This window comes from Echinops telfairi, unplaced genomic scaffold, assembly GCF_000313985.2.
Source record: "Echinops telfairi isolate 266 unplaced genomic scaffold, ASM31398v2 ScPeMD7_21;HRSCAF=78, whole genome shotgun sequence".
In the NCBI taxonomy this organism is placed as follows: domain Eukaryota; kingdom Metazoa; phylum Chordata; class Mammalia; order Afrosoricida; family Tenrecidae; genus Echinops; species Echinops telfairi.
In genome coordinates, this window is record NW_022103918.1 from 5714945 (window position 1) to 5726106 (window position 11162).

Genomic DNA, 11162 nt, shown 5'->3' on the forward strand with positions numbered 1-11162 from the left:
GCACCACCTGCACAATTTTGTCATGCTTGAGCCATTGTGTCAATCCATCTCATCGAGGGACTTCGTTTTTTTCAATGTCCTTCTATTTTACAGGCATAGAGTCCTTTTCCAGAACCTAGTCTCTCCTGATAAGCTGTTCAAAGTACGTGCGTCAAAGTCACACAATTCTGGCCTCTGAGGCATCTTCTGGCTGTCCTTCTTCCACGACAGACTGGTTGGTGCTGTGGCAGGCCATAGCACTTGCCAGAGTCATCACCAGCCCCAGCATTCAGATGCATCAAGTCTTTCTCAGTCTTCCTACTTCGTCTTCAACTTCCACGTGCAGGTGAGGCAATTGGAAGTACCAGGGCTTGAGTCAGATGTACTTTAACTCTCAAAGTCACATTCTTGCTTTTCAACATTTTCATGCACAGCAGCTTCACTCAATGAAATGCATCATTTGATCTCTTGACTGCTGCTTTTGTGAGCATTGATTGTGATTCCAAGCAAGACGAAATCCTTAACCACTTCAATTTTTTTCTGTTTACTATAATGTTGCCTATTAGTCCAATTGTGGAAATTTTTGTTTTCTTTGCACTGAGTTGTGCAAAGATTGTAGTCTTATTGAAGACTACAATCCTTGATTTTCATCAGCAAATGCTTCAAGTTCTCACTTTCAGCAAGCAAGGTTGTGTCATCTGTATATATCAGATTGTTAATAAATTGTTTTAAGTCAGAAATCCCAAAGATAAGTGAGATAGTTAAAATTTATTGTGTCAACCTGGCCGATAAACACATGTGGGGTTAGTTGAAGGGCAGAGAGATAAATGTTCAGTGAGCCTCGCCTTTCTAGTTCTCGTGTATCTTGCTTTCTGATGGTCGGACCAGGGTGCAGCTGCCTTAGCAGTTCCTTGCTTCAGTTGGCAAGGCTCACTTCCTGAAAGATATCTCTGAGGAGAAGCCACACGGACCTACCCTGATGCAGCCCTGGGTGCTGGAGTATCCCTGGGTGTGGAGACCCCTGCCAGCGCTGAGATGCTTACAGGTTCACTGATTTGGCTTTCCTCCTGCAGTCGGCGTCATTGTGTGTGTTTTGTGAGATGGAGGAGGACTTTGTGGATTGGTGTCGAACATATGGGCTAATGTTGGATTTGTGGGCTTGGGCAGCACTGGGTTGGGATGTTTTCTTGATGTGCACTAACTCTTTATATAAAACTCTCTCTTATGCATTAGTTTCTGTGAGTTTGTTTCTCTAAAGTACCCAGACTAACACAATTTGATTTAAAGCATTTTTTTTTTTAGAGACCTAGATATATGTTAGTTCGACCTTTATGCTGATTCTAGGCCTGGGTTCACTGGTGTGGTTGCACTTGTAGGTAACTTGGCTAAGGTCAAATTCTTCTCATTTATATGTCTTGAACCTTGGTGTTGCTTTTTACCGGTCATTTTCTATGCACAGTTTTCATCATCCAGTAACTAGGCTTTCTTATTTCTTTACAAGAAGTAATGGAAATAAACCCCATCCCTTGTTGTGAGGAACTACAAAGCCAGGTAACACGAATAACACCCATTTAAATGCAATTCAGCTTTCTTTCCTTTTACTCTACTTCTGTGCTCTGTGCTTTTTCAGAACATTCAATGGTGTTAAAAGCACATTGTCCTTGCCACACTTAAGATTTGAAATTATTATTTGAACTGCAAAATAATTGATAAAAGAAGTTGAAGTCCTTATTTTTACATTCACAAAAGAATGCTTCAAAATGATGTAGCAACTTGTAATGGAACACAGAGTTAGATTTCAAAACTTTAATGCATATATCACAATGAAGATTTTGACATTCATAGTACCAGAAAAGCAAATCCAAGTGATAAATAACGGTAAATAAATATCACAATGCTTTCTTATATTTGAGTGACTTCTAAAATAATTTTCTGCAAATTGCTCTCAGTTTGCATACTGTTGTCAGTTTAGTCGATGTAACTTGAAGATGTGTTTAGTACTTTACAATGCAACTCATTTTATTCTGAGGCCGATCGATGTAACACATCTATCCTAAAATGTGAGTATAATCAATACCATTTCTACTTTCACATTTCCTTTGCAAATGCCCTGCTTTTAACTAGCAATTCATTTCTAGTTGCAGAGATAATTATTACCTATCACCTAAAAGTATGTGTATGAGGGTAAGTAAGAAAGCATTACCACCAGTTCATAAGTGCACAAGTTTATTTCCAAAAAAATGGTTTTACCAAGATCAATTGTTATAACACAGCCCACAAAGACAATGTTCTACATCCTACATATAGCAACTGGGTCTTAAATGCTTGTGATTAGCCCTTTAAGGCTCAATCACTGGTCTCTCTTCATCAGAGAAGATAGAAGTGATGAAAATAAAAGATGCATGGAAACAATTAAGCCAATGGACTAAAGACCCATGGGAACATCAGGCTCCTCATTCTGAGCTTGGATAGTGGCCAGGATGCTGCCACTACCAACAACTTTTAAAGAGATCACCCTAGAAAGTCCTAGCTAGAACACAAGAAAAACGTGGAGCAAAATTCAGAATTATAAAGAAGGCCAGGTCTACAGGTTGGATGGAGATTGGTCGATAGCTCTTGGTCATTCTTCAGGTCTAGAAAGGACCTCACCTCTATGGCTCAATTTTAAATATATTTTTTGAAGTTGTGCAATTATCACTGTAATCAACTTTAGAACATTTTCTTCTTCCTTGTACTCATTACTATTAGCTCCCCATTTCCCTCCAAACTCCCTTGCCCTAAACCCAAAAACAAAAAAACAAACTCACTGCTATCAAGTTAAGTCAGACTCATAGCAACCCTATCAGACAGGGTAGAACTGCCCCTGTGTTTCAGAGACTAAACTTTTACTGGATGAGTTAGTTAATTGTGCCAGCCTGGCTGATAATCACATGTGGGGCTAATTGAAAGGCGGAGGGATAAATGGGTGGTGAGCCTCGCCTTTCTAGTTCTCAGTTCCCTTGCTTTGTGATGGTCGCACCAGGGTGCAGCTGCCTTTGCCAGTTCCCTGCTTCAGCTTGCAAGATTGACTTCCTACAAAACATCCCCAAGGAGAAGCCACATGGACCTATTCCGATGCAGCGCTGGATGCTGGAGCAGCCGTGTGGAGACCCCTGCTAGTGCTGAGATGCTTGTTCGTTTACTGACTCAGCTTTCCTCCTGCAGTCGGCATCATTGACTCTGTTTTGTGAGGTGGAGGACTTTGTGGACTGGTGTTGGGTTAATGGGTTAATGTTGGACTTGTGGGCTTGGGCAGCATTGGGTTAGGATGTTTTTGTGATGCACCTTTTCTTTACATAAAACTCTCTCTTATCCATGAGTTGCTGTGCATTTGTTTCTCCAAAGTACCCAGACTATTACACTGGAGTAGAAAGCCTTGTCTTTCTCCCTTGGCACAGCTGGTGGTCTCCAACTGCTGGTCTTGCAGTTCACACTAGTGCTTCTCTTTTAACTACCTTTGTAATGGACACTTTTCATAGCAGTTAGTAAAAGCTAGCACTAACTCTTCTGTGTAGCAATATTATTTTCACTCCCTCTTGTGTATGTATATGTATGCACACCCTCAGAATAATTTGTTTTTAATTTCTTTCAGACTTTACTTATATGGGTGAATCTCACATCTTTTGTGTGTGTGCGTGTGTGTGTGTGTGTGTGTGTGTGTGTGTGTGCATATTGTACCTCTGGATAGTTTGGAGAATATGGAATGTCAGTCCTACAATTATTTTCACTGATGACCTGTATCAGTGTTCCCCACTGGTTTGTGTCACCTCCAAGCAGTGTGACTGCATTTAGTCATCAGGTTGTGCACTGGAGATCTCTGCTGCTGTTAGGTGCCATCGAATCAGGTGTGACTGGGAGTGACTCTCCTTATGACAGAACAAAATACCACCTGATCCTGCGTCATCCTCACACTTGTTCTTATGTTTCAGCCCATTGTTGCAAGTGACTGAGCACATGAGACAAAGTCTCGTCCTCCTGACCTCCTCGAAGGAGCATGCTGGTTGTAGAGATCTGCTTGTTCCAAGCATTCTTCCAAGATAATCTATTTGTTCTTGTGGCAGTCATCTACACCTTAGTCCAAATGCGTCAATTTCTCTTCTGTCTTCCTTATTCAGTGTCCAACTTTCACATGCATATGAGGCGATTAAAAACACCATGGCTTGAGTACAATGCATCTTACTAAGTCCTCAAAATAGCATTCTTGCTTGGCAATGCTTTCAAAAGGTCTTCTGCAGCACATTTTTCTGATGCAATGTGTTCTTGTGCTCTCTTGCCTGCTGCTTCCATGAGCCTTGACTGTGAATCCGGGCGAGATAAAATCCTTGGCCACTTCAATCTTTTCTCCATTCATCATGATGTGACCTAGAGGATTTTGGTCTTCTTTGCACTGAGTTGTAGCCCATGCTGAAGCTGCTGCCATGCTTGATCATCATCAGCAAGTGCTTCAAGTCCTCCTCACATTCAGCAAGCAAGGTTGTGTCATCTCCATAACACAGATTGTTAATAAGCCCTCCTCCAATCCTGATGCCATATTCTTCATATAATCCACTCTTCTTCATATAATCCATTTTGCTCATCATACAATTTGAATAGATGTGGCAAGAAGATATAACCCTGATGCACCCCTTTCCTGATTTTAAACCATGCAGTATTTCCTCATTTGGTTCACACAACTACCTCTTATTCCATGCACAGTTTCCTCAGGAGCACGAGAAAGTGTTCTGGGATTCTCCTTCTTCTCCAGGTTATCCATAGTTCGTTGTTTTTTATGACCGACACTGTCAAATGCCTTTGCATACTCAATAAAACATCTTTCTCGCTCTCTCTACTTTCAGCAAAGATCCATCAGGCATCAGCAATAATATCCCTTGTTCCACATCCTCTTCTGAATTGGGCCTGAACCTTTGGCAGCTCCCTGTCAATGTACAGGTATTGCAGAAAAATTTTACTTGCATGTGATATATCGTTGATATTGTTCTATAATTCACACATTCTTTTCGGGCATCTTTCTTTGGAATGGGTTCAAAAATGGATCTCTTCCAGTCGGTTGGCCAAGTAGTTGGCTGAATTTCTTGGCATAGATGAGTGCGTGCTTCCAGTACTTCATCAGCTTGTCGTCACATTTCAATTTATATTCTGATAATTTCTGCAGCCTTGTTTGGGGCTAAGTTTTCAGTGCAGCTAGGACATCTTCAGTACCATTGGTTCTTCCTCAAATGCTACTTCATGAAATGGGATGTTGACTACTTCTTTTTGGTACAGTGACTCTATGTATTCCTTCTGTCTTCTTTTGATACTTCCTGCATCATTCCATATTTTGTCTATAGAATCTTTCAATATTAAAACTTGAAGCTTGAATTTTGTCTTAAGTTCTTGCAGTTTAAGATATGCTGAGTGTGTTCTTTCTGTTTGGTTTTCTAACTCTAGACCTTCACACAGTTCATTAAAATGTTTTACCTTGTCTTCTCAAGCTGCCCTTAAATTTTCTCTTGAGCTCTTTGACTTCATCATTTCTTCCATTTTCTTTCGCAACTCTATGATTAAGAACAAGTTTCAGAGTTTCTTCTGACATCTATTTTGATCATTTCCTTCTTTCCTGTATCTTTAATGAACTTTTGCTTTCGTCATTTATGACGGTCTTGATGTCATCCCCCAGCTCATTAAGTCTTCTGTCATCAATGCTCAATGCATCACATCTGCTCTTGAGATGCAGATAGGATATACTCAAGGTACTATTTTTCTTGTGGACTTGTTTTAATTGTTTTCAGCTTCACTCTAAACTTCCATAGGAACAAGTAATGTTCTGATCCACACGCAGAGACTGACCTGATTTTATATGCTGATACTGAACTTCTCTAGTGTCTCTTCCCGTAGATGTAGTCAATTTGATTTACGTGTATTTCATCTGGAGAATGGCATGGGTGTGTAGTCCTTTTTGTGTTGTTGAAAAAAGATGTTTGCAATGAAGCCATTGGTCTTGAAAAATTCTATCATGTGCTTTCCAGCTTTGTTTTAATAACCAAGACCACATTTTCCATTGACTGTTCCTTCCTTACTTAGCCTTACTTTAGTACAAGAAAAGGCTCCAAAGGTTTTCAATGATTTAAAATTGGCACATGAAACAAGGAAAGGTGATTATCATGAAGAAGTTGTTGTGAGTAGGGCTTGGTCCAAAGATGCCAAAGTGTGGACCCTTTCAGATAACCTTACAGAGTAGGTAAGAGCTGTCCATAAGGAGCCCTGGTGGGGCGGCTGAGTAAATGTTGGACTTCTAACCACAAGGGCAGTGATTCAAATCTGTGAACTGCTATGTCAGAGAAAGATGAGCCCATCTTTTCCCTATAGATTTACAGCTTCAGAAACCCATAGAGAGTCACTATAAATGGAAATGACTTACACTCAACATTGGTTTGCTTACCTTTCACCTTCAAATAGTCAAAAGATATAGAAAAGAAAAGAGGTGTTTTGTTAGGATCCAATGATAAAGTCTTAACTCACATTGCCTGGAACTCATAATGACATAGAAAATCATTATTTTCCTATCATTTCTGTGTATATGTGTATAAATAACATATCATAAAGATGGATGAATCCTCATTAATATTCATTCCCCTAAGGCCAAAATAGAACAAATCATCCTTTTAATGTTGATTTGTTTTAAGTTCTTAAATCAGATAAACCAGGGTTAAGAGCTCTCGCTAATGTAAAATTTCTAAATCTGCCCTGATTTAACATTCCAAATTGCTCCCAAACTATTGATTTAGTTTCTAAGACATACCACCATGTGGCCATATTCAAAACCCAGTATGCCAAGTTTTACAAAAGGATCAGATTCTACTCCCTCAAACCGATAGAATTATGGCATTCCTAGGCATTCCATCGTATCTGTATGCCAAATAGTGAAGAAAGGGCAATATTTAGAGGAGATTTTGGCAAAGTAGAAAGTTGGCAGCCATATTTCTAGAGATTGGGTTAGCAATAAGCATAAAAGTATCTTCCTTTAAAATGTGCATTTCTTTTTTTGAGTGGACAATTTCAACTCTAGCAATTAAACAAAGAAATAAACTCTATGTACAAGGATTTCCCTACTAATTCCATGCTATTAAAGATGTTAATCCCAGTATGTTTAATAGCATAGAATTCATTAACAACCTGAGTGTTTGAGAGTATGAAATGGGTTAAGGAAGCCGTGTTAAATACATCTAGGAAGCAGTAGAGCAGAGCGGCTAGGATCTCAGTGTTTGGAGGTAATCAAATCTTCTTTCTAATCACATTCTATTGAAAGTTATTTAACTTCCCTCAGCCTCTGCCTCCTCATGTTAAAGGGGGGTAACTCTTCTTTGCAGACAGAGGTGCTTGGCACAGTTGTTGTGAAGATTAAAGTTTTTTAAAAATTGTTTTTGAAGTCTATAAAACACAAAGTGTTCAGGACATCTCTGCCATTAATATTATTGTTGCTTTTATTGAGTCAGCTAGTTGCCATTTGAAATCATTTTCTAACAGTCGATAATCATATGATGGTTAAGAGTTACAAATGTAACTAATTAAAATGACAAAATATGTTGGCTAGATATATGTTTGTTAGAAGTGCCCCTCTTTGGTCTGTTTAGAACCTGCTCAAATGCCACAAAGCAAAATGAATGCACTGCCATCAAGTCAATTCCCACTCATAGCGATCCTATATCCTATATGGGATTTCCAAATCTGTCCATCGGTAGGGAAGCAGATAACCTCACCATTCTTTTGTGGAGTAGCTGGTGAGTTTGAACTGCTGACCTTGTGGTTAGCAGTCTAGCAGCCACCATGTGTGGCTTTATCTAATTCATGTGTTAGAACATATAAAATGATTGTCTACATTTATGACTATAATTTATTAAGGACATTTTCTTCTGATTCATTGCATACTACATCAAATGCTGTATATGCATTTTCCCTTTAGAATTTAGTACTAGAGAAAACTTTACTTTTCTAGAATAATCTACATTTTTCCTTAATAAGAATTTTATAATTGATCACTTCCTCCCTGTTGACTTGACTTCCCAAGAAACTGCAAGGCAATACCCAAGAAATATTTGGCAGATGAATGAATAAATGGAAGAGTGAATAAAGCAACTCTATTTACATTCATGATCTCCATATTTGTGGCATTTTTGTCTTTCTATTTCTAATTATATTTTATTATATGTATTCTTAGTGTAATCAGCCTCAAATCCTTGTGGAACTAGCCAGGCAATAAATAAATCTATAAATAAGTATCTGCTTCACATCCTGAATATTAAGGTCTTTACCCAAAACTTCTAAATGCAGGATCCAGAACTTCTTCAGCCCCTGAGGGTATCTAGGAATGCACTCATAATGCTCCCATGCCTATGTCCCATAAATCAGGCATAATTTCAAGGGAAGAAGGAGATGACTTTGTCAGCAGGTGCTAAAGAGATTAAATAGAAATGCATACACATTTTCAAAGTCCATTTACTTCAGTTTCCAGAGAAGTAGTTACACGTTGGGCTGCTAACTGCAAAGTCAGCAATTCAAAACTACCAGCAACTCGATGGGAGAAGGACTGAGTTTTCATTACTGTAAAGAATTGCAGGCTCAGAAACTCACAGAGGCAGTTCTACAGGGATGCTACAAATTGGCACTGACTTGATGGCAGTGAGTTTGGTTTTTCGTTTCCAGCCTCTGAAAGCAAAGGGCTGTATTTGTCCTTCAACCTTATGTCCATACATTACAGATGGTAAAGGTCTCTGTGCCCTTCTCTTTGTTTTCCTAGATATGTTTTGCTATGGTTTTTTTAACCTGATTTCACCTGTGTGAACATAATTGAGAATATATATATATATATATATATATATATATATATATGTTTTTGTTTTTTTTTTTAAGCCTACAGCACCCGGTATTCCCAGGCGGTCTCCCATCCAAGTACTAACCAGACCCAACCCTGCTTAGCTTCCGAGATCAGACCAGATCGGGCACATTCAGGGTGGTATGGCTGTAGACCATAATTGAGAATATTGAGTGAAAACAAACAGTTATCTATCCAGGGCTCAGGTCTTCCAAAGCACCCAACCACTATGTCACAATAACTTTCAACAGACATATATTGATCCAATATGAATGTGAGACATACATGACCTCTGTCCATAAGGAGCTCATAACTTTAGTGTTTAGGATATTAATATGCTAAATAAAGAGATCTTTTCTTTTATGTTTCAAAGAGATATTTTCATTGAATTCTTTAGCGGCATAGAAGCCAGGGGTCTTGGTGAAGCATCATGAACAAAGAGACACTCAAGCTCATTTTAAAGACTGCATAGGAGTTAACCAGTGTGGAGTATGGAGACGGGCATGGGGGTGCTTACTAAACAGTATATAGTGTGTCACTAGTACACGTAAGTATAGCTGGACAAATTTCTAAAATATTGAATTGCTAATAGTCTCCAGTTCATGAGTCCTTACTGGCCATCTGGCCACCCAACCCCTGCAAATTCCCCAGTGGGAACTTGAGCCCTCAACATGTGTTAAGCAGGAAAGCACATATTTGAATTTGAGGTTTTGGTAGGTAATAAGGTATTCTGTGGGGTACTGATTTTGTAAAAATTAAACAAATGTGGAGACAGGGAGAAGAATTGGAAGGTTCTTCTGTATTTCATATCAGAGAAATGAAGGCCAGAACTAAATCAGAGATGATAAAACATGAAGTAGAGACAAAGATCAGAGAGTTAAAGCAGTAAGATTCTGAGAATGATGAGATAGAGTAAGAAAGAACAGTACAAGATGTTCCCTAATCCTTTGGCATAGGTGATTAGAAGACAATTAGTGCCAACAACTGTGGAGAGAATCATAGGTGAAAATATCAAGTTGGGTTTAGATCAATTGTGTATGAGGTGCTGTGGAATTTTCATGCAAAGATGATCATCAGAATAAACAACTCTGAGACTTGGAGAAATCATGAGCAGACAAAATAACAGAACTTGGTGCTGATGTAACCACCTACGGAGAGACTGGGAGAAATGAGACTAAGATCCATAGGTTTGGTGGGGTCACCAGACTTTATAGGATGGGTAGAAAGACATAAGCCCATACTATAAATGAAGAGTGGTAATAAAGCCCATAGGAGCCTAGACCTAATACTTCTGAGACATAACCAGACACCTCACAATACTAGTTTACAAGATTTAAAAGCTTAGAACCATAGTTTCATGACAATTCACTCAATTGGCACAACACAATCCATAAAGTTTATATTCTACATCACAAGGCTCTCAAACTCATTTGACCTACCACCCCCTTTACAGACAAGATATAAAAAAGTGCTGTGTCCCTCTGGCAAGTAAAAACCTTTTTAATATAGCCCATAATAGAGGATAAAGGATAAGGTAGCTGCTTTTGCAGCACCCCAAATCATTCTAGCACCCCCAGAGAGCACTTTGGGCAACACTCTTCTAAGTAGTGTCTGGCATCTTAGAAGCATGCAAGGAACCACCTAAATATAACTATTGTTCTCTACTCATATGGAGTATAAAAGAAGAAAACCAAGATCCAAAGAAGAAACTAGTCCACAGGACTAGTTGCCCACAGGACCCACAGCCTCATCTATCATGAAACCAGAAGAACTAGATGGTTGCCTAGCTACCACCCACCAACATTCTGACCAGGGTCATAATCGGTGCCTGGATCAAATGCGATCTCAATAAAAAAAAAAAGACCAAAGTGACTGTCTCTTTAATGGAGACTAGAAGAACCATTGAAACTAACATCGTGACTTACCTATTACATTTCAAGCTGAAGCCACCCTTGGAGGTCGCCTTTCAGCTAAATAACTGGTTGACTTATAAACTATACAATATCATCCATTGGTAATGTGTTTGTTTAGAGAAAATATCATGTATATGAGACCAAATAGTCAGTATTAACCCCAAAGTGCAGAAGAGAAAGGAAGTGAGAGTCAGAAACAGGGCAGCTAAATTAATGGAATCAGAATACCCAGAAAAGAAATCATGAGAATGTTTGCAAAACGTGGAAAACATGACCAATGTCACTGAACATACAAGGTTATGATGCCTTATACCTGATCCCTTCGACACCTCGTGATTGCATAGGCTGGTGTGCTTCTTCCATGTGGGCTTTGTTGCTTCTGA

General features: G+C 39.1%; 1 non-coding gene across 1 annotated transcript; it reads right to left on the reverse strand.

The window, feature by feature from the left end:
* Positions 1 to 8902: 8902 nt before the first annotated feature.
* On the reverse strand, positions 8903 to 9021 carry LOC115869116. Its single transcript, XR_004046002.1, has one exon. It is a non-coding gene; the product is annotated as a 5S ribosomal RNA (ribosomal RNA).
* Between the last annotated feature and the right edge of the window lie 2141 nt (positions 9022 to 11162).